Below are 24,754 nucleotides of genomic sequence, written 5' to 3'. Positions count from 1 at the left end.
TATTACCTTTACCCCTGAGACCAATTTCCACTAAAAAACCCTTCCAACAATGGGGCCCGGACTTTATTGGAGAAATCCATCCTCCCTCTTCTGGCCAACATAAATGGATTCTCACTGCCGGAGATTATTTCACCAAATGGATAGAAGCCATTTCTTCTAGACAAGCCAATGACACGATGATTATAGGATTCTTAGAAACCAACATATTGTCTAGATTTGGCTACCCCGAGAAGATCATAACTGATAATGCTACTGCCTTCAAATCCAAGAAAATGATAAATTCCTGTAATAAGTACCATATCACTTTAGGCCATTCCACAGCCTATTGCCCTCAAGGTAATGGTCTAGCTAAGTCTTCCAATAAAAGCCTAATTAATATTATTAAGAAATTATTGGAAGAGAACAAGAAAAATTGGCACAAGAAACTTACCAATGCACTATGGGCAAACATACTCACTACAAAGAAATCTATTGGAACTAGTCCTTATGAATTAGTCTATGGCATGGAGGTTGTATTTCCTTCATCTTTAGGTGTTCCTGTAATGAAATTACTTCAAGAAGCTCAAGTGGAACCCAATGATATTCAAAGGAGGATAAACCAGACCATCCATCTGCAGCAAACTAGAGAGGAAGTATATCAGAGATCACAAGTGGTACAAGAGAAACTTAAGAAAATATTTTATAAAAGAACCAAGGCAAAAGACTGCTACATTGGAGACAAAGTTTTAAGATGGGATTCCAAGAGAGAGGATAAGGGAAAACATGGGAAGTTTTACTTCCTATGGAAAGGACCCTTTGTTATCCATGTTTTACAAGGGAACAATACTTACTATCTCAAAAACTTGGATGACACAGAAATAGAAGGAGGGCCAGTTAATGGTCAGATACTAAAGCATTACTATTATCCCACTTTTTAATGTATTCTGATTTTAACATGTAAATACTATATCCTTGGTAATGTCATAGTTTGGATTGGATAGTAACTTGCTGGAGTTGAAGCCCAGAGAGAAGGCCCTAAGCTTAAGAAGGATTATTGTCATACATAGAATAAAGAAACCAGCAGAAGGAGATTTCAGAGCTAGAAGGCCATCTGACCTGTTGTTCTTGACTTTCCACCAGGAAAAGCCATCCCCAAGTGGAGCCATTGTTATGCTCCTATACCAATAGGTGTCATATTTCATGATTGACTTGATGAGCTATGAATATGTTCATACCTTTCCTTGTTACAAAGGTTTTCCATATTTTCAAAAAATCAAAAAATTTTAAAAAATGTAAAGAGAGTATACCCTAAAAGAAAAATCAAAGGGTAAAAAGAATAAAATGGTCAAAAAATAAGAAGAAATGAACCCCAAATAAAAATAGACTAGGAAAGTGTGCAAGTCTAAATGCCACTACTATTTCATTTTCTATAATAAGAAATTGTGTGCAGCTTGTTAAACTTATGCCACAATTGATGAAGAGTCAAACTGTTTAAACTTGGCTCATTCATTTTTCAATTTCATGCTATAGAGATAGAGAATAAAATCTGACCAAACTATTTAATCTTGGTAGATAAGTAGATAGGTAGAGTGAATAAAAGGAGCTCAACATTTTATTTTGAGCCCTTGGATGTAATAAGGTTAGATGTAGATAGATTTCTATATGTAAAGGAAAAAGTGTGATAAGGGTTTGCTGGTTCAAGTGCACTTTAATAAAGAAGAAAAAATGTCAGGCTAAAGTAGGTAGGGTAGGTAGATGGTGTTGCAGAATGATACTTGGGATGGATCATGTCTCTAAATGTGTTAACTTTTACTTTATCACAAGTGCAAGGCAGACATTACACTTGATGCAGTTCAAGAAAGACAAAGTCAAATAACTAACTTCCATTCACATTTTTCCCTAAAGATTTCACTAATTCCCCCTAAAGTATTAAGGTCTTTGAAAATTAAAGGGGCTCAGAGCATTTCTATGACTTTTGGAGGGACTGAACCCTCAGCCCAATAATCTAAAAAGCCTAAAGTACTTAAAAAACTATCATTCATTCATTCTCACAAATTTTTCCTAAGTAAAATCTCATTTTACTTAGGAAAATTACACAATATTACATAAACCCCCTTTCACTTTAGCCTAAGTTAAATATACTCTTTAGATGTTTTACTTAGCGCTTATTCTCATTTTTATGTCATATTAACCTTTAACCTATATTATATAAGTCCTGAAAAAACATTCCCCTTCCCGTATTATTTAATTATATATAAATCCCCGACATTTTATATATTCCGCCCCCCGGTTGAATACAACCATAATCAACAGTTAAAAGGGATTAATGAGTTTATTTGAAATTCATTAACATCCTAACCACTCCTCACATTGACCCCGATATGATTAAAGTTGTTAAATGTATCGGGCCCGCCACAGTTAAGGTCCCGTCGTATCCCGCTCCCCATTCGTCGTCCGATCGTTCCTCATTCATCCAACGATTGACATCTATATTGCACCCCCCTGGTGAATGTGCTTTAACGCGCGATCACCAGGCGGTTTTCCACCCGCACCTCTACCACGCGTCGTGTATTCCATATGATCACTCGTCCTCGGTCCAAAACCGCCCAGCCCCAAAAGTAGTGCGAGCACATACTGCTTACCGCCCCTCCATAAAACGACAAAATGTCCCATCTCCACTTATGTCACCTGCCCGATAATCCAAAAAACCCCCGCCAACCTAGATTTTGTGAATAAAACTAATGTAATGTCATTTTTCACTGTTATATGCAGCGACTGTGTTCCCATGCAAAGCGACATCCCCGTCAACTGCCAAAGCTTTTCAACCGCCACTTGGTCAGAAAATTTGCAATGAAATTGTCTAGAACCTGTCATCCATCCCGCCATTGCATTCTTCACTTCTCCAATACAGGTATCATTTAAATTATCTCAAAGGTCAGAAGTTGGTGCCTCCAGTGCTGGAACCTCTCAGCAACCTTCACAGGAAACAAGTATACCAGCTACAGGGTCATCAAAGGGCAAGGAATTAGAGACTAGCTTTCAACACACTGAACAGTCTAGAATGTCCAAGCAGCCTAAAACTTCCAGAGAACAGGCTCAAATACAGACTTCCCCCACTCAAGTCAATATAGGAGATCCTCCAATTCGGCAAACTCTTGTAAATGAGGAAGGAAACAAAAAGAGAGACAGGGAAAAAAACTACCCCTACAAATGAAATATCAAGGCAGCTGGAACAAAGAGACAAAGATTAAATCCCCTTTCAAAGGAGGGATTTACAAAAGAAAACATAGATAGTCAAAGGGAAGAAAGAGTGGAAAGCCAGAAAACTTTCCCAACAGGAGGAACATCCACTAGCTCTTAGAGGCAGGATCTAGAAAGGTAGAAAAGCATAGAGATATCCTCTTCCAAGCCACCAGGGACTGATGCCTCAAACATCAAGAAAAAATTCACATAAATAAAAGCTAGGAATGATCCATTAAGGATGTAGGTTTATAACAAATATTTGAATATGGCTCCTGCAAATCAATAGAGATTAATATCAGCCTATGACATCAAAGAAGGCAAGATGATAATGAGCTATTTCAAGCCCAAGGTGCAGCAGCCTACATCAGCAACAGATTATCTTAGAACAAACCTTGAAGTCATGGCAAGGGATATTCATCCTTTGGATCAAAATGAGTTGCATAAGCAAATGGGAGAAATGATTTACTCAACCTTGACTGGCAAGGCAATGATGGCCCACAGGTTACAAAATTCTTTGGACAACACTACTGCTCAACTACACTTGGAAAAATCCTCCTCTCAAGACAAAAATAACAGAATAAAGTCTTTGGAAGAAATAATTATTGGATTAGGACATGATCCCAAAGATGTGAAAGGTGTAGAAGCACTAATCAAAAAGAAAGATGAAGATATTGCTGCCCTATGGAAGCAACTAAAACTGCCACCTTCAAGGCACCCACAGACTGATGAGGTTATAAATAAAAAATATAAAGAAGAGATGATGGATTTGCTCTTAAAGCTCAATGAAATACTAAATGATACTGAACAAGCACTTGAAAAGGCATTGAAGGACAAGCAAGGAGAATCGACCTCCCAGCCTCCCAATGTAATCCTAGTAGTATCAACAGTAGCCCCATCAACTCTTGGAGCAGCATTGGCACCAAATATTCCAGTAGTCACAGCAGAGGCAGTCACAGGTACAGCAACAGCAGGAACAACACAGGGCAGCAGTGCTAATTTGAGCATAGAAGAGCTGATAAAGGCAATGGAAGACCTGAAACTACAAGTTTCAGAACTAAATAAACTAAAGGAGCAATATGCTAAAATGGAATGAAGCTATGATCTCTCAAAGGTAAATGTTGCAGAAAAAACAAGAGAGATTAAAATGTTAGAAAACAAAATAAAATCATTGGAGAAGGATCTTACATTTGACAAGCCTCTAACAGAAATCAAAAGAATTCTTTGGACCAACATCACTCAATCCATAAATGATGTTTGGTCATCCATCCAAGTGATCTATGAACAGATTGATCTAGTGAAAGTAGCACAGGGATAAATTCAAAAGACAAAAGCTCTGTTAGGACAAATGCCTAATCAAGCCAACCAACTCATACATCTTTTGAATAATAGAAATAAGTAACAACTGGAAGAACTTTGCATCCCAGATAGGATAGACAATGTTTTGGAAATCAAAAGGGTGCTAACCAAGAGAACTTTGATGCAGAATTTAGAGAGAAGATGTCAAGATATGCAGGTGGAAATTAATTATTTTATGGAGAAGTTCACTATTTTGTAGAATAAAGGGCTACCAAGTCCTTTGGTGATTAATGACAGATTAATGAAGCATATAGATTATGTAGACAAATTGAATAAGTATGCTAGCAATCAAGCTAGTTCATCAACAAGTGCATCAAGAATAAAAGCACTCCCCACAGGCCAAGTTCTCTATGACAGCTTAGAGAACTTATTCTATGTTGAGCATGAGATAAAGCACTTGTTCCCAATCCAACCTACCTTTTTCAGATATACAGAAACTGATGAGACCCTGAGGAAACTTCAGAAACACAGGTTGCCAGAACAAAAATGGTGGGAAGACATGTTGGAAATTTTGTAAATTTATCCTTAGTAAAAGGTAAATTTTGATTTTTACTACAGTCAATGAAGATAAAGAGGATGAAAAGAGATCAATAGATAAAGAGTATCAGATGCAGGTAAAGTGTATCAGTAGGAATGGTCAAAATAGAGCAGCTAGCACATAATTACACCAAGGATAGCAAGAGGCCAAATCATAGGGCCTAACGCAAGCACATTCTCATAAATAGGGACAACAAACCATTCAGTTACCTTATCTATCATCTACGAGGTCTTCTAGCCCTATTTTCTTGAAGAAAATTATTTTTCACCCCAATTTATATCTCACTTTGTTATGAGATATTTCATTGTAAAAAGTTTTGTATAAACACCCCCTCAATTGGAGTATTGAGTGTGGATTCTTAGACATTGCTGTAATATTGATTATTTTGGAATAAAGTGTTGATTGGACCAAATTTTGTATGGCTTGCTGGATAAAGAATTGAAGCAAAGGACTTTTCACAGATTTCTTGAAGCAAACACCGGATCAATAAGTCCTCTATACTTTATGTTTTAAAGTTTTCCTTGTTTATTATATCATCCATGTTTCACATCTAAATGTTAAATGAAAAAGAATAATTTAGAATATGCTTGATTGCACTATGTTTTCAATCGTTATTATTCTCCATGTTTTCTTCTGAATTAGTATAAACAGTGAAATCTTGATTGCTCTTGTTTTCTAGTTCATTCATTTTGATTATTTATTAAAGAATTCTTAACTGCTCTTTAGTAGTAATCATTCAAGTTCCCTCTGTAAATGTGTTGAAGGATTCTTAACTGCCCTTCACCCATTTTAAACCCATTCCATTCATCTCAAGTTGCCATTTGTTCCCTGTTTGACCATCTTGCCCTGTGAAACCATCTTTTGTTAAGAAACCAAGTCCAGTTAAGCCATCCTCTTTGACTCCATTAGCCCAATGGCCTGAACTACTCAATTTTACCCCTCTGCTATTGAATCTCACCACCCAAACTCAAACAAAACTCCTAAACTTCACAACTAGCCTAATATCTTTCAAAACCAAGCTAAAAGTTGGTTTGTAGTTACCTCGGACCCCTTTCCTCTTCCCAACAACTTCTAGGAAAATCTGAGTGATAACAGGATGCAAATGAGAATCTTGAAGGGATAGAGAAGGAACAGTCTCCAAAAGTTGAACCCTTGTTACATCTAGTTTCCTCCCTTTTATAGGCCCTTTATAATGCTCCTGAGCTTTCTAGAAGGCTCAAAGTCTTAACCTTGTCTGATTTGTCCCTTAACCATTTGATTCCCTCAATAGGCAGGCATGGCTCGGAGGTTTTCCTCTTCTGACAGAGGAATAACCTTATTTAGACATTTTGGGTAGCCTGTTGTGATGCCTGGGAGCTCTCTCGTGCTTGAGATGCCTCATAATGTTTGTTAAGATGGCTGTTGTGCTGGCTGGACTATTGATTCTCCATGATATCATTTGATTCGAGTTGCAGCGTGTTGTGGCCCCTCTCTTTCCCTTTCCGGGATCTGTCCACTGGCCACTGTATCCCAACCGAATCCCTCTTCTGGCATGTAAACATTTCTACACAATGCTTCTAAGGATGGCTGGCCACCTGATCTTTCAAATGGAGTGGATATTGGACATATGAAATCCTTACAATAGTCCCTTTCAAATGATAACCATGAATGTTTTCTATTTCATACATAAAGCACTGGAACTGTGTAAATCCCTCCTTTCTCTGTTCTTTTCAGACCTAAAAATTCCTTAAACATGGCCTATTCTCTCATTAGTTCTGCCCCCTGGGTCACTATCATCTATCGCAGCCGCCTGGTCCCTTTGTTCCCCTTGTATTTTGAAATACTTAAAAACACGGGAAATACATGAAAATTGGCCTCCCTCCAGACTTCAAATATTATGGTTTTCATTCCTAAACCATTTCGAGTCCAGGACTCATTGCAATCGGTGTTACCACCTGTATAGAGGCCCTACTCCTTCACAATATTCCGATGCAATCTAATCTCAATCGCATATCACTCCAACCAACGGTCTTCATATAACACAGCGTATGTTCCTACTGATTGCGAACCTGCAATGTGATGTGGGCCCCTGACCCTTGGTAATGTTCCGCAAAAATGTAGCGATGCGATCTGATCGCAATCGTTGATCGCTCAACACCGAGGCTTTATAGATTATGCTCTCCACCACTGCGACTGCTGATGTGACTCACCGATTAACTGTCCCTTTAGCTTGGCTGATTGTGATTTAGCCAGTTAGATCTGGGCCGTTGATTGTCCAGATCTAACGGCAGCTGTGTGTTGCTCTGTTTGTGCCTGCAATACTCTGTTTTTTCACTGTTTTGGAGTATTTTAGCCTCCCAATAGCGTATTTCCACCCTTCTAAGGGCTTTTGGCATATGATTGTTTCGATCTTGGGATGATCTTAATCAACTCTTGGAGACTTCAGGAGTGTTTTGGATCCATTTTTGATCCCTTTGTCAGCGAAGCTAACATTGGATCCTTTTGGGGATGAAAGCCTCCCTGTGAGGTTTCAAGAATCACAGATAAATGCCTTTCCTTTGTGTTAGTGTCAGTCTTTCCAGCCTTCCTCCAGTGATCAAATATGCTCTTACAAAGTGGTCTCAGAGTGTCAAGGTCAAATTTTGTCATTTCAGTGAGTCTTCAAGCAAAATTTGGTCACTAGGCATTAGGTCTAGGGTTTGCTTTCACTCCTTTCAAAATTGCCCAAATGTCGGTCCATGTCATCATTCAGCTGAGCCTATCATCATTCATAGGGTTTTCCTCATCATGTCATGTTCCATTGGGTCATTTTACACCTTGTTCATGCTTCAGTTGCGCCTAGGCAAGGTTCATTTCCCTCTCCTAGGGTTTTGAAGGCAATTTCTCTTGGATGGTAAAATCATTAGAAAAACTTGTATCCAGATGTTCATACACCTTCCCCTATCCTTCATGTACCTTATCAAACACTTCCCATCTCTGAGATCCTGCAAATTCCTCATTTTCGCACAAACCCTAGTTTCTTGCTACAACTTGGCAATTTTCTAGGTTGGGCCTGTGTTTTGCCCATTTGGACCCCTTCCCCTCACTCTATCTCCACAATTCTACTTTCCCCTACTTCCTAACATCCCTCCCTACTTCCAAAAATTTCCCCAAGAATTTAGAAGCCCCTTATCCCCTTCATTTCGCTTCATTTCGACAAAATCCCTTGTTCCACACATCGGGATAAGTTTCACTCAAAAGATGTTTCAGAGCAATCAAAGATGAATTTTAGAAAACTGAGAGAGGTTTTTGTCCACAACATGCCAAAGAATAAAAACCTCCCTCACATTTTACACAGGTGTCATGGTTTTAGAGAAATACAAAAATACAATCGCCTCGGGAGAATCGAATGCACCTCTGAAGTGACCTTGGGAAAATCACGTTTTCGCCTAGCTTGGTTGGCCAAATGACTTTCTTGATGAGTCAAATGATAACTATACACAAATATCTTTCCAATGAGCTATTATGAGCTCAAGTTGGAGTTGAGGAATGCATTCAAAAGTTGACTGCAACAGCACTCTGCCTTGAGGCAGCCTCATTTGGCACATTTTGACCAGTCTTGGAATATTTGATTTTTGACAAGGCAAATGAACTCCAAATTTAATAATTTTAGTTGTGTTGGAAAGTAGACTCAAGTACCTTTCCAACGAGCTATCCTATGCCCAATTTAGACACCAGGAAGGCCTCCAAAAGCCTCCTGCAAAATTCCCTATGTAGCTAGGTGCGTGCTACGCATCAGGGTGGGCGCACTACGCACCAAGGGCGCGCTACGCATCAGCACACTTTTCTCAGTGTAAATTTACTCGTGCGCTATGCATCAGGAGTGTGCTATGCATTGGATGAGGCGCACTATGCATTGGGAATTCTGCCCATAAATTCGCCAGCAAGTATTCAACTCCTCTCCTAATTCAAGCAAACCTTAGATTCCTAAGGGATGAGTATGCGCCATTGATGAAACTTCAGTTGCGAGGGCAGATTCTCACATCTCTACGCATACCATGTCCATTTTTTGATGCATTTCACAAGGGTATATATGATGAATATTCCATTTTTCATGTGTCGCAACATAGAGAGAATGGTGCCTTTAGTACAAAGGAAGAGCCCAGCACATCAGCATAAAAGCATCTATCATTATGCATTGATCAAAATCATAGTGATGCATCAGTTGGCACAGCAGGGCATTACTTGGGAGGATTTTATTTCTCGTGATCTTTTCACAGCGCCACAGCCACCTCCTGAGATTGTTCATGATGAGGGAGGGCCTTCACATCAGTTTGACATTCCTGAGATAGAGCATGTCAGCGCTCCAGCATGTGTGACATATCAGCGAGGACACAGGGCCTTATTTGCATCTGCACGATGAGTACTATCTCCACCCGAGGTGGAAGGGGTCTCGTTGACTTCATCAGCACAGCGAGTGTTATCTCCACCTCGTGTGGAAGGGGCCTCGCTTTCGACATCAGCACCGCAGGTACAGGATAAGGGCAAGAAGCCCAAGCATGAGGAGAGGCCTTCAGGTGAGCCATCAGGTTTTGTTACTAGTCATGATGAGACAGCTTCATATATCATGTATCTAGAGCAGCGCAATAAACAGTTAGAGTACGAGCACACACTTATAGAGCTGCAACGAATCCGTGAAGACCGTAGGTTGGCCCGTAAAATACCAGGTGACTTGACACCTGTAGCGCGGAAATTTGTGCTTGAGAAGGTCAACCGACACTTGGAGGGGTTGTTGGTGAAAGCCAGTAGAGACAAAGACTTGCTTTGTCACATGAAGAATCATTACTGGGCTCGCATGCATGTTTGCAAAGCGAAACTGAAGATCCTTAAAGGGCGATTGAGCAAGGCACTAAAACGAAGAAAAAGGGCCGATCCACTCCAAATTTTGGTCGAAGCTTCTTTGAAGGAGCATGGTACTTGATGAAACACCCCCAGCTCAAATCTCAAAAAATTTGGAGAAGTTTTTGTCAATTTTGAAATTTTTGTATTAAAAACAGGTTTTTACCCTCAACGCGTAGCGCGCCGCGCGCTACCCTGAAGATGGGGAGGTCCAATTCAAGAAAGGTTTGCATTTTTGGATTTTTCATGATGAAATACATCTTCTCAGACACTGCCGAGGCATTTCATCAAGGTTTGGGTCCCCAAAAGGTCAAAAAACATGCAAAAAATGACCTCACTGCCCCTTTTTGGACACACAAGTAGCAGTCTTGGGAGAATGCATTTTTGGAGGGGAAAATGGGCACCAAATTGAAAAATTCTACTTGGGTTGGAAATCAGACATCCAGACCTTTCCAACAAGCCCACCTAAGCCCAATTTGGATTCCAGGAAGTGCCCCAAACGTGATCTGAAAGGCGTGCTACGCGTAGGGTTTTGGCGCGCTACGCATCATGGTATTTTCTAAGTTTTTCATCTTCAGCACAGGAAAACGCAGCTATTTGACCAGTTTTGACTTTTGATGGGATTTTTCACCCTCTTTGATGTAATTAATGTATTTTCATGTTGACATGACACTTATTTACCTATTCTAGAAGATTCATTCATAAAATAGCAAAAAATTAATGAATGAATTGGTTTCCTAGCTTATAGAGGCAAGTTGTTTTGATTGCCTAGATTGTAGTGCTTTGTTTAGAATTGGTTGAAACAGCTCCTAGGATGATGAGCTCAATCCCTAAAGGCAAGGAAATGTGTTAGCTTGCCTATATTATGTATCTTCTTAGTCATTTTCATGGTTGGACTCTGGAGGGATAAGCTTAGACTGTATTACACTTTGTATCTCTGCAATTTTGGCAAAGGAAAGACCAGGGTTTTGCAGCACTATTTGGGATTCCTGTGGTTATTTGCGTTGATGGTGTGTTACTCTCATGTACTTGTAAGTTTGTTATGTGTATCATTTTCCTACTATTCTCTTTTGCAAATTAAGCAAATGAAGTGTTAAGGTAGAATTCATGGTTTTCTATGCTCTGCCTTTAAGTTTGCTTAATATCTATGTTTTCATCTATTTAAGGAGAACTCCTGAAAGTTTCTCGCTCTCCTTAGCTCCTCACCAGTCATATCTATCCATTCAATTCCTTTAAAGACATTAGGATGATTGCCTACCTTGCCCCAAAAAGACCTCTGCAAAAACTGTGTCACATCCCCGCACCCAAAATTGCCTTTCCCTGTTTTCCAACAAAACCCTAAAAATCTTACATCAAACTATTTTTATCAATTTACTAGCCTAAAATCAGTATTCATTATCGGTCATCTCAGCCCCTTCAAAGACCTTTTGTTGAGATAGACCCGGAGAGAGCCCTCTCCTGTCCTCGTAGGGCTAGCTACGAGGCTGAGCTTGGTTTGATGTTGCCTTGAGTTTCGCCTTTTTCAGCCTGAGGCAAATTCGAGCGCTAACATAGTGGCGACCATACTGGGGAAGAACAAATGGTTTTCTTGTTGATTTCATTTGTTTTATAGCTATAGACGGAGCCTGAAGTTATGCCAGGTAGCCTTCGAAACGCTTTTGCTTTACATTAGCGGAAGTAGATAAACGCTGCTTCAGTCAATATCTAGTCTAGCTTGTAAACGTGACATCTAACTTGTTAATTGCCCCAGTACATGTATCAAGTTCAGATCTGATTGTTGATGGTGGACAATGATCAGACACTAGAAAGGCTGAAATCATTCACCTGGCGACTCTAAATCAGTTTCGAGATCAGATCCAAAGACTCCACTGGAGGATGATCCCGACCAGCAAAAACATGAAAGGACAACATGGGCAGATCAGGTATTCAAGTTGGAATTTCATCCAAGACATTTTGTTCTTTGTCATAAATTATTTCTTCTCTTTTCCCAAGAATGTCAAGAAGGCTTTGCAAAGTATACTATGCTTGAGAAAAGATCCTCGGCCTGCAGTTGATTCTTTCCCTTTGAAGATTGTGAATACCAAAGATTTGCATGCCTTTGAGCTTGATCAAGATCCTTTTTCCAAATTTTGTGATGACCATCTTCAAATTGATGAGCCTCAAGAGACCAAGACTGATTCTATACCTGCTGTACATACCCCTACACCTTGTAAAATTCCAGATCGGTATAAACCTCTTGTTTTACCTTCTGTTCTTCATGCTTTCCCCAAAAACTATGATCTATACTTGCCAAGGTTTGACGGTGAATGTAAGAATGTCAACGCTGAGCAACATGTGCAGAATTTTGAGTCTTTTCTTGACCTTTTTGAAGTTGATGAAGAGGATGTTAGTATTAGGCTTTTTGCTCTTTCTTTGCAAGCCAAAGTGAAGAGTTGGTTCAAAGCCCTGCCTGATGCAAGCATCTCAGATTTCCAGCAGTTCGTCAAAGTTTTTCTCGACAGGTGGATGATCGGGCAAAACCTTTTCTTGATTGTAGAAGAGTATAACCAGCTGAAAATATTGCCAGGGGAGATAGTACAACAGTTTACGGCCAGATTTAACCAAGTTTATTATTCAATGCCAGTTGATATAAGGCCTCCTCCTAGATCTGCTCTCTTGCACTATCTGGGTGGCTTTGATCTGGAAATGGAGTTTCAGCTAAGAGAAAGGAATATTGCAACACTTCACGAGATGCAAAACAATGCAATAAATGTAGAGTCGCATCTTCTGATCCAACGGGCAAGGTTGAAAGAAGAAGAGATGAAAAACATAGATCCGGTCGAATCAACATCTCTAAAGGTGAAGCTTGACATTTTGGTAAGTGCAGTGGAAAAGATGATGGACAGGATCACCACAAGGAATGATTATGATGTTCAAACTCATGGCTCGTTGATTGAAGAAGAACAAGTTGTTGATCCAAAACATTTTGTTGCTTATCCTAGTTTTCATAGATCTGATAATGATTGTTTTGTAGATCACCTTGGTGAAGAAAGAACTGTTGATATGACCTGCATGCTTGATGATATGTTTTATACTGATGATTTGCCTCAGTTTGATCAGTATGATGATGATTATGTTCTCCAAACAAAAGCTAATCTTACAGACAAATCAGCAGCTAGTTTGTGGGAGGAGGAAGTTCACTTACAGTAGCTCGAGTACGATGATCAAATGATGCATATCAGCTATGACATTGATGAGGAAAGTGCAGAAAATTGGGAAGTAAGTGAAGGATCTTTGCCTTTTTGTTTTGATTCGTTTCAGTTCATCAGAGAGAACTACCATGCAATCAGAAATCAAATGTCAACAAGTCTTGATTTGAATCATCTTGAGAGCAATGAAAATTTTGTTCAAGACTTCTCATATTCAGATTTGCAACCCCCGAAAGCCATTGATTGTCAAGTTGCAGCTGAAGACTTGGAAGTGGACACACATGATTTAATGATTCAAGGTGACTCCGTACCATTTTGTTTTGAATCATTTCAGTTTTTGAAGGGTAGATTGCATAGTAAATCTTCAAATGAACAGCCTATAACAAATCAGCAATCTCTTAGTGTTAATGTTGAGGATGAGACAGATAACAAAATTCTTGAGCAGCCTGTAGCATCAGATTTGCAGCCACCAAATGAAATTGCAGGGCAGATTACAGATGAAGCTGTGGAGGACGAAATACATGATTTGATGATGCAGGAAGATTCTATACCCTTTTGTTTCAAAGCATTTCAGTTTATAAGGCAGAATCTTCGTAAAATCTCTCAAGAAAAAGATGAACAGCTAGAAGGATGTCATACATTTTCAATGGATACATTACAGTAGTCTTTTCAAGTTTTTCATGATCCAATAGCTGATGTTTTGGATGAGGTTTGCAGTCAAAGTCTTTCTCCATTGACTACATGTGAGCTTGAAACATGTGCTGACATGAACTTGATCCGGCAGCCGGTTTCTTTGTCATTTTTAGCAGAGGTCTCATCACAAGGCTCAGATCAAAGTTTGCATTCATGGTATGAGGAGAAGAGAAGTAATCCATTGGATGAGCTAAGTTCCAGTGTGCTTGAATTTCAAGATCCTTATGCAGTGTTTTTGGAGGCGGATAGAGAATTCATATCATTCAACGGATTTGTTTCTAAGTTATCATGGGAGTTGTCGTTCATTAGTTCTCTCTTGTTGTTCATAAGTGAGCACTTGCAGAAAATTCGAACAGCAGATGGAATACTTACTTGGTTGCATTGGTTGTTTCATTTCACTTGATCAGGTGATGAATGAAACTGTTAGAGTAGGTTTTGATGAATAAGCTCCACTTTGAGCATCATTTTCAGTTGGTCGATTGTGTTTAAGTATTGAGTCAGTTTTTAGTTGAGTCATGAGTCCTTTGTGAGTCAATTTTCAGTCTTGTTGTTAAGTTAGTTTGTGTCGGTTTTTAGTCATGCATTTTAGTTTGAGTTTTTGACTCCATTGCCCAATGGATAAGGCGCTGGTCTGCTATCCCAAAGATCTGCCATTCTTGGCACCTCCAAGGAGCTACCATCCCCATTGGAGCCAATGTTAGTATCAGTCTTTCCAGCCTTCCTCCAGTGATCAAATATGCTCTTACAAAGTGGTCTCAGAGTGTCAAGGTCAAATTTTGTCATTTCAGTGAGTCTTCAAGCAAAATTTGGTCACTAGGCATTAGGTCTAGGGTTTGCTTTCACTCTTTTCAAAATTGACCAAATTTCAGTCCATGTCATCATTCAGCTGAGCCTATCATCATTCATAGGGTTTTCCTCATCATTTCATGTTCCATTGGGTCATTTTACACCTTGTTCATGCTTCAGTTGCGCCTAGGCAAGGTTCATTTCCCTCTCCTAGGGTTTTGAAGGCAATTTCTCTTGGATGGTAAAATCATTAGCAAAACTTGTATCTAGATGTTCATACACCTTCCCCTATCCCTCCTGTACCTTATCAAACACTTCCCATCTCTGAGATCCCGCAAATTCCTCATTTTCGCACAAACCCTAGTTTCTTGCTACAACTTGGCAATTTTCTAGGTTGGGCCTGTGTTTTTCCCATTTGGACCCCTTCCCCTCACTCGATCTCTACAATTCCACTTTCCCCTGCTTCCTAACATCCCTCCCTACTTCCAAAAATTTCCCCAAGAATTTAGAAGCCCCTTATCCCCTTCATTTCGCTTCATTTCGACAAAATCCCTTGTTCCACACATCGGGATAAGTTTCACTCAAAAGATGTTTCAGAGCAATCAAAGATTAATTTTGGAAAAATGAGAGAGGTTTTTGTCCAAAACATGCCAAAGAAGAAAAAATTCCCTCACTTTTTACACAGGTGTCATGGTTTTAGAGAAATGTCAAAAATACAATCGCCTCGGGAGAATCGAATGCACCTCTGAAGTGACCTTGGGAAAATCAAGTTTTCTCCTAGCTTGGTTGGCCAAATGACTTTCTTGATGTGTCAAATGATAACTAGACACAAATATATTTCCAATGAGCTATCATGAGCTCAATTTTGAGTTGAGGAAGGCATTCAAAAGTTGACTGCAACAGCACTCTGCCTTGAGGCAGCCTCATTTGGCACATTTTGACCAGTCTTGGGAGATTTGACTTTTTACAAGAAAAATGAACTCCAAATTGAAAAATTTTAGTTGTTTTGGAAATTCGACTCAAATACCTTTCCAACGAGCTATCCTGCGCTCGATTTTGACACTGGGAAGGCCTCCAAAAGCCTCCTGCAAAATGCACTATGTAGTTGGGTGCGCGCTACGCATCAGGGTGGGCGCGCTACGCACCAAGGGCGCGCTACGCATCAGCACACTTTTCTCAGTGTAAATTTACTCATGCACTATGCATCAGGAGTGTGCTACGCGTTGGGTGAGGCACGCTACGCGTTGGGAATTCTGCCCATAAATTCGCCAGCAAGTATTCAACTCCTCTCCTAATTCAAGCAAACCACAGATTCCTAAGGGATGAGTATGCGCCATTGATGAAACTTCAGTTGCGAGGGCAGATTCTCACGTCTCTACGCATACCATGTCTATTTGTTGATGCATTTCACAAGGGTACGTATGATGAATATTCCATTTTTCATGTGTCGCAACATAGAGAGAATGGTGCCTTTAGAACAAAGGAAGAGCCCAACACATCAGCATAAAAGCATCTTTCATTATGCATTGATCAAAATCATAGTGATGCATCAGTTGGCACAGCAGGGCATTACTTGGGAGGATTTTATTTCTCGTGAACTTTTCACAGCGCCACAACCACCTCCTGAGATTGTTCATGATGAGGGAGGGCCTTCACATCAGTTTGACATTCCTGAGATAGAGCATGTCAGCGCTCCAGCATGTGTGACATATCAGCGAGGACACAGGGCCTTATTTTCATTTGCACAACGAGTACTATCTCCACCCGGGGTGGAAGGGGTCTCGTTGACTTCATCAGCACAGCGAGTGTTATCTCCACTGTGTGTGGAAGGGGCCTCACTTTCGACATCAGCACCGCAGGTACAGGATAAGGGCAAGAAGCCCAAGCATGAGGAGAGGCCTTCAGGTGAGCCATCAGGTTTTGTTACTAGTCATGATGAGATAGCTTCATATATCATGTATCTAGAGCAGCGCAATAAATAGTTAGAGTACGAGCACACACTTATAGAGCTGCAACGAATCCGTGAAGACCGTAGGTTGGCCCGTAAAAGACCGGGTGACTTGACACCTGTAGTGCGGCAATTTGTGCTTGAGAAGGTCAACCGACACTTGGAGGGGTTGTTGGCGAAAGCCAATAGAGACAAAGACTTGCTTCGTCACATGAAGAATCATTACTGGGCTCGCATGCATGTTTGCAAAGCGAAACTGAAGATCCTTAAAGGGCGATTGAGCAAAGCACTAAAACGGAGAAAAAGGGCCGATCCACTCCAAATTTTGGCCGAAGCTTCTTTGAAGGAGCATGGTACTTGATGAAACACCCCCAGCTCAAATCTCAAAAAATTTGGAGAAGTTTTTGTCAATTTTGAAATTTTTGTATTAAAAACAGGTTTTTGCCCTCAACGCGTAGCGCGCCGCGCGCTACCCTGAAGATGGGGAGGTCCAATTCAAGAAAGGTTTGCATTTTTGGATTTTTCATGATGAAATACATCTGCTCAGCCACTGCCAAGGCATTTCATCAAGGTTTGGGTCCCCAAAAGGTCAAAAAACATGCAAAAAATGACCTCACTGCCCCTTTTTGGACACACAGGTAGCAGTCTTGGGAGAATGCATTTTTGGAGGGGCAAATGGGCACCAAATTGAAAAATTCCACTTGGGTTGGAAAGAAGACATCCAGACCTTTCCAACAAGCCCACCTGAGCCCAATTTGGATGCCGGGAAGTGCCCCAAAAGTGAGCTGAAAGGCGCGCTACGCGTAGGGTTTTGGCGCGCTACGCATCAGGGTATTTTCTAAGTTTTTCATCTTCAGCACAGGAAAACGCAGCTATTTGACCAGTTTTGACTTTTGATGGGATTTTTCACCCTCTTTGATGTAATTAATGTATTTTCATGTTTACATGACACTTATTTACCTATTCTAGAAGATTCATTCATAAAATAGCAAAAAATTAATGAATGAATTGGTTTCCTAGCTTATAGAGGCAAGTTGTTTTGATTGCCTAGATTGTAGTGCTTTGTTTAGAATTGGTTGAAACAGCTCCTAGGATGATGAGCTCGACCCCTAAAGGCAAGGAACCTATATTATGTATCTTCTTAGTCATTTTCATGGTTGGACTTTGGAGGGATAAGCTTAGACTTTATTACACTTTGTATCTCTGCAATTTTGGCAAAGGAAAGACCAGGGTTTTGTAGCACTATTTGGGATTCCTGTGGTTATTTGTGTTGATGGTGTGTTACTCTCATGTACTTGTAAGTTTGTTATGTGTATCATTTTCCTACTATTCTCTTTTTCAAATTAAGCAAATGAAGTGTTAAGGTAGAATTCATGGTTTTCTATGCTCTGCCTTTAAGTTTGCTTAATATCTATGTTTTCATCTGTTTAAGGAGAACTCCTGAAAGTTTCTCACTCTCCTTAGCTCCTCACCAGTCATATCTATCCATTCAATTCCTTTAAAGACATTAGGACGATTGCCTACCTTTCCCCAAAAAGACCTCTGCAAAAACTGTGTCACATCCCCGCACCCAAAATTTCCTTTCCCTGTTTTCCAACAAAACCCTAAAAATCTTACATCAAACTATTTTTATCAATTTACTAGCCTAAAATCAGTATTCATTATCGGTCATCTCAGCCCCTTTGAAGACCTTTTGCCGAGATAGACCTGGAGAGAGCCCTCTCCTATCCTCGTAGGGCTAGCTACGAGGCTGAGCTTGGTTTGATGTTGCCTTGAGTTTCGCCTTTTTCAGCCTGAGTCAAATTCGAGCGCTAACACTTTGAAAACAAAATTAAATCTTCACCCTAGTGTTCCATTGGGCATGGAGTCTATTTTGCAAAAGAAAAAATAAAAACTGGAAAAACATATTTACAATGACAAGGCTTTAAAGCCTCAAACGAAATAAAGTTTCAAGAACCGCCCATTTACTGGGCTACCAAAAGTATCTCTTCCTTCCAGATTGTGCAGGATGAATGTATTGTTTTGCTGAATTTGAGTGATGACAAACGGACCTATCCATAAGGAGTCAAACTTGCCATGGTTACCTTTCTTTTCCTTCAATGCATCCCATTTGAGCACCCAATCACCAACTTGGGAATTGCCCACATTTTCCTTCTTGTCAAAGGTTTCTTTGATTTTCTTCTGATAAGCCTTGGACCTCTCAACCAGCTGCTCTTTGATCTACTGTAGTTCCACCAGGCTGTTCATTCTTCTTACCATGTCATTTTCTTCACCTTGTTCTTCTTACATGAAATTAGCCACAGGGAGGATCAGCTGGATAGGGAAAACAACATTAGTGCCATAAACCAGTTTAAATGGAGAATTCCCTATGGAATTTTTTATGGAAACTCTATCAGCCCATAGTGAAAAGTTCAACTTGGAATCCCAGCTCTTATTGTTGTCTTCTAACAGTTTTTTGATTATCCTTACCAGACTCTTGTTAGATGATTCTGCCAGGCCATTGCCTTGAGGATAATATGAAGTAGAATGCACCACTTGAATGCCCCTGGATTCAGTCATTTCCATCAATTCTTTTTCCTTAAAAGCTGATGCATTATTAGTGACTAGTTTGGTTGGGCAACCAAATCTAGTGAAAATATTCTCATTCAAGAACTTTATGACAACTTGATGATTGACACTATTAGTGGGTATAGCCTCAATCCACTTGGTGAAATAATTAGTGGCTACTAATATCCATTTGTGTTGGTCACTAAATGTGGGTTAATCTCACCTATAAAGTCCAAGCCCCACTGTTGGAAGGGACCATTAACATGTATTGGCTTCAAAGGTAGAGATTTTAGCCGCTTTCTTCCTACAAACCTCTGGCACTTGTCACAAGATTTTACAAAAGAAAACACATCAGAGAACAACATAGGCCAATAATACCCAGCCCTCAAGATTTTGCGAGATGTGGTTTTCTAATAATGATTCCCACCATAGATGCTAGAATGGAATTGGTGTATGACCTCTACAGATTGTTCTTTATCTAGACACCTCAAGAGGATTCTTGATGGGTCTTTCCAATAAAGCAAATATTTGTCAATGTAGAATTTGGCTGATCTGAGTCTAATGGTACGAGATTGACTTGAGCTAAGCCCTGGAGGAACTTCTAGCTTCTGCAAGAAATGAACTATGTTGGAATACCATTCACATGTGGCTAGATTTTCAGCCAAGGATTGATTTTGCCTTTGCTCTTTTGATGCTCCCTTTGTTTTCTCATCATATGCATTTAGACCCATGCAATTTATGTCTAACAAGCTGCAATTTTCTTCGGCCATGAGCTTAGCCAAGCCCTGGCCTTTGACAAGCTTAGTGGGCTTCACCTCTATGTCAAATTATAGGATCAATCCATTTTGCCCTCTTTCCATCAATATCTAGCTGAGTTAAGACATCTTTCACTGAGGCTGAGGGCACATATGCAATTACTTTGCAATGTAGAATATAAATCCTGAATGCTTTCAAAGACTTTATGAGAGTATAAGCTTGCTTCTCAATAAGGTCATGCCTTAGTTTAGCATCCCTTAGAGTTTTGCTGGAAAAGGCCACGGGGTGCTCTATGTCCTCATCATTTTTCTGCAACAAAACTATTGCCAGCGTATAATAGGAAGCAAAAGAGAAGATACAAAACTCCTTAGTGTAATCTGGGCTGATTTGAGTGGGAGCTTCCATGATAGCTTGCTTGATGGCTTCAAAAGATCTTCCTGAAGCAGTTGTCCATTTTATCTCCGATCCTTTCTTCAACATGGAAGTGATGTTCTTTACTAACTCTACAAAGTTTGGAATGAACCTCATTACAGAGTTGATCTTACACAGGAAGGATTGGATGCTCCTTTTCGACCTTGGGATGGTCAGTTTCTGAATGGCTTGAACCCTTGCTGGATCAATCTTCACACCTTCAGCAGAAATAATATGTCCCAGAAGTTTTCCTTCTTCTAGAGCAAACTATGACATCTTTAGGTTTACTAAGATTTTGAACTGTCAGCACTATAGGAAGACCTTCTTCAAATGCTGTAAATGGTCTTTTTGGCTGTTGGAGAACACTGTTATGTCATCAAGATAAATAAGGACAAACTTGTCCTTCTCTCCCATGAAGGCTATGTCCATGGCCCTCTAAAACGTAGCCCCGGCATTCATCAGTCCAAAAGGCATCTTGGAGTACATGAAAGTACCCCAAGGAGTAGTGAAGGACGTCTTTTCCTGATCTTCAGCATGTACAACAATCTGATTATAACCTAAAAATCCATCTAATAAAGACATGACTCTAGCCCCTGAAACTTTTTGCAGCAAGTGTTCCATTTAGGGCAGGGGATAGTTATCTTTTTTAGAGCACTTGTTCAGATTTATAAAGTCGACGCAAAGCCTGATTTCTCCATTTTTATTCCTTACCACCACAAGGTTGGCTATCCACTTCGAATACCTTAGGGGAATTATGATTTTGGCATCCAATAGTTTCTTGATTTCTTTCTCGATCAAAGGCAATACGAGAGGGCTGACAGGTCTTAATTTATGCTTAAAAGGGGTGGTGTTCTTTTCTAGTGGGATCCTATTTGTTATAGACATTTTTGTGCCTAACAGCATGGAGCATGAAATGTCAATAATCTGAGGGATCCAAAGTCCCTAAACATGTTGTTCTTACCCTTAGAGGAACAAGGTCAGCAAACCACAGCACTGAAAATCAGTTCTCCACCTGAAAACACTCAAAAACAAGTTGTTTCTGGATCATGTCAACTGCTCCACTGAGCATCTGCGCTGAATGTCAACTGCTCCACTCTGTACCTACGCTGAATGTCAAATCTAATGAAGGCTACCTGCGCTGGGCGAGATTGGCCAAGTGGCACAGTCATTCTGCAAGGTGTCAATTGCCCAGGAAGCTTCCAAACTGACACTTGGGTCAAGGAATTCGCCTTGTGATGAGTAAGAGGGTCTTGATCTCCAAGTGGACTCAAGAACTGAAGATTAACTAAAGTGGGAGAGGACACTAGTCAGCTTCATGTCAGTCTCAAGTTGACTCATCCTCTCTCCAAATCTCCTATATATAGAGCTCTCTCATGAGGTCTCAGGGGGCTGGAATTTTGTGCAAGTAAGGAAGTGCTGTTGGTTTGTGTATAGAACTATTGGGTGATTGCTTTGAAGGAGGTGAAGAGGAGATTTCTTTCTGCTGGGAGGTGTTGCTGGATTGGGCCTCTTATGGTTGTAACACTCTCAGAACTTTACTTCTTCCATTAATAAAGCATTTGAGGTTCTTCTATATGCATGTGTCTCTATGGCGAATTGATGCTTGTATATTTGATTTATTCTAATCCTTGAATCAGTTATGGATGTATGCTTCTTGTAGTTTCCCTTTCTTGTGCTTTTGCAGGATCTTTGTGTAGCTGGGCCAGTTAAAGAGCAAGGAGCTAGGAGCAAGCAGCAAAGAGGGAAGATTGGATCAATCATTAGCAGAAGATAACGGTTAGTGGATCTCTTTCTCCTCTCTCTTATATCTCATAAAGAAGTAATCTTAGATAGCTTTGCATTCGGTTGTTGCTGAGGTACTATCACCCTTAGAGTGGAGGGTCATTCCGTATTGGATACTTTTCCCAACAACAAATTGGCGACTCCGCTGGGGATCGTATCTTGTTGGTTGTTTGTGTTTTTTGCTATTCATTTCATAAACAAAGGGAGTACCGAATCGAACTGTATTTGAATCATTCAAATACAAAGTAGAGGGCAGCTACTCTAGCTTAGTTTCTGGGCAAGTTTATGATTTGAAGAGCTGATCCACAAGGACTCTAATAAGCTCTTAGTGATAGCTTTTCATCCTCCTTGTCATCCCTTAGTGTGTCCTTGACTGATAGCTTCTGATTTGAGCAAAAACTGTGAATTTTTGAGCAATCTGTGACCCGGAAACCACCAGAAACGAAAGTTTCGTTCTTCAGTGCAGGTTGTACAAAGGCTGTTTGCATTTCAGCGCAGTTCCCGAAGGGGATACCTGCGCTGAAGGTCAAACAGGCAGTGTTCCACCTGCACTGGACCAGTCCTGCCTTGTGCTGCTGGGGTTTCCTGCTGGTTCTTGCCTTGTTTTCACTCTTGTTTTTGTTGTTTGTTACCAGTCAATGGGCCTATCTGAAACCAACTTTCCTTGTCACTATTCCGCCTCAGTTGTATAAAGAAACTGTGTTTGTTCTTTGTGTATTTCTTGTACATTTACAGTTTCCCATAACGAAAGTGAACTAGTCTTGCTGTGGCCTCTTAGATCTAGACCTGTGATAAAGTGTCGTGTTGATCTTAAGAGTTAGTTTATTTGCTGTTCATAGCTGATTGAGCTTTTGCTTTCATCATTTGGTTTGAGTTTATATATTTCTAGGGTCGAAACAAGTAAATCTTAAGGTGTCTTTTGATTTTGGACAAGCTTGTTTGCTTTCACTTGAAATTGAATTCAAAATTATACAACAGCTTTCTTTTTTGTATTGTCGCACAAACATTAAGAAAGAGAAAAGAAATACCTGCATCTTTTCATTTTGCATATAAGTTTGTATGTTGATTTAGGGAAAAAGTGCATTAGCGAGTGCTCTTTGATCTGTGTGAAAAGATTTTGTTTCTCTTTTCCCTCAGTAGTTAAGATTTTCATAAGTCGAAAAGATTGAAAAAGCTTGCTTCTCATCTTAGACTACATTTAGGAATTTTTATCAATACATCTCGTGGTGAACCTTGAAAGGCAAACTTTAAAAAGATCAACTTAAAATATATTGAATGAACCTAACAACGCTTTGAAACATAACGCAAACATCTAGAGGTCTAAGCTAGAGACGTGTTCCGGCGTCGTTAAACGTAGTGACTGTCGATCTCGACGAAGGTGGGTGATTCCTCCTGAGATTCGGTGGCACTAATACGGACTTGTGCTCCCACGTACCGTCACGTATATATTGGGAGACCCCTATAGGAATAAAGCCATTATCCAATAGGAAACCATGTCGGCCGCCCTACTGATCGCAATGCAGTGAACACAGCATTCACGAAGATCGACCACTCGTACCGTAAAACGTATTCTGTGGTTTTGCGAAAGGTTTGGCACACCCTCTGCCTAGATCTCCAGAGCAGTTTCTTTTGGCCTTTTTCAAACTCTATAACTGAAAAATTCCAACCGAGCATTTGTCACTTCGGGCTCGTTAATACATCGAAGGAGACTAGAGTCATCTTTAGCTTTTTCTCGACTCTTAAAAAGTGAAAAAGCAAGTTGTGTCTAAAAGCGTCTAATAAAATTCATTCAATTCGGAAACACAAATTTCCCCTTTTAATATTTTAGTTGATCGAGTAATCCGCAATCATGGAAGAAAGTCAATTGAAACCCCGTCGTTCGCGGAGGCTTATGAGTCAACCGTCTTTGTCCCCGGAATCGAAAACGGTACGGGCAAAGCGAACTCGTTTAACTGGTTCAAAATATCCTTTGAAAGTTAGAACAAGTGTTCCTACTACATCCGAGGTTCTGGTTACTCCTAACATTTCTGGAAACCCTGCCTCTATAGAAGAAGTTCAACAGCCACAGAAGGACAGTAATATTGATCCTAGTCTGGGGGCAAATACTTGTGTAACTGAACCAGTTCCATCTGTAATCGGTCCAGAAAGTTTTGTTCCCCAAACAACTGTCGCTGTCGAAACAACCACTTCTTCGGCACCAGAAATATTTTACGGACCTGACGGTCTTCCTCTTCCACCGGGTTTGATTGCGATAGAGGAAATTGGAGAGGATCCGCAAGCAAGTACTCCAACTCATTTTGGAGTAGGGGTCACTCTCTTTCCTTCATCAGAGGTTAATCCACCACAAGTGGAAGTCCCTGTAGAATCGCTAGGCAATCTATTGGATAGACTTAAAATGTCTGAACAACCGTCATCATCTAGGACTGTGTCAAATGACACAGCGACAGCAGAAGCCCCTGCCGTCACTCCAACGATGTTTGCCGGCATACCAGCTGTCCCAACTAGCTCTCAACAGCTAGAAGGAGTCCACCAAGGGACTATTTCGACAGTATGGTCTGTTCCAGTTTGTTCATCCGGAGTAATACCCGGTAATTCTTATGTTGAGACTCGACAGATTGATCCTCATGGAGTTCAATTTGGGCCATCTAGTCCTCAAGGACTAACAATCCC

This window comes from Pinus tabuliformis, chromosome 5_1 (assembly GCF_031772625.1).
Source record: "Pinus tabuliformis cultivar Carrire ecotype Pingquan chromosome 5_1, CPIR1, whole genome shotgun sequence".
Classification (NCBI taxonomy): domain Eukaryota; kingdom Viridiplantae; phylum Streptophyta; class Pinopsida; order Pinales; family Pinaceae; genus Pinus; species Pinus tabuliformis.
Note: the sequence above shows the minus strand (reverse complement) of the source record.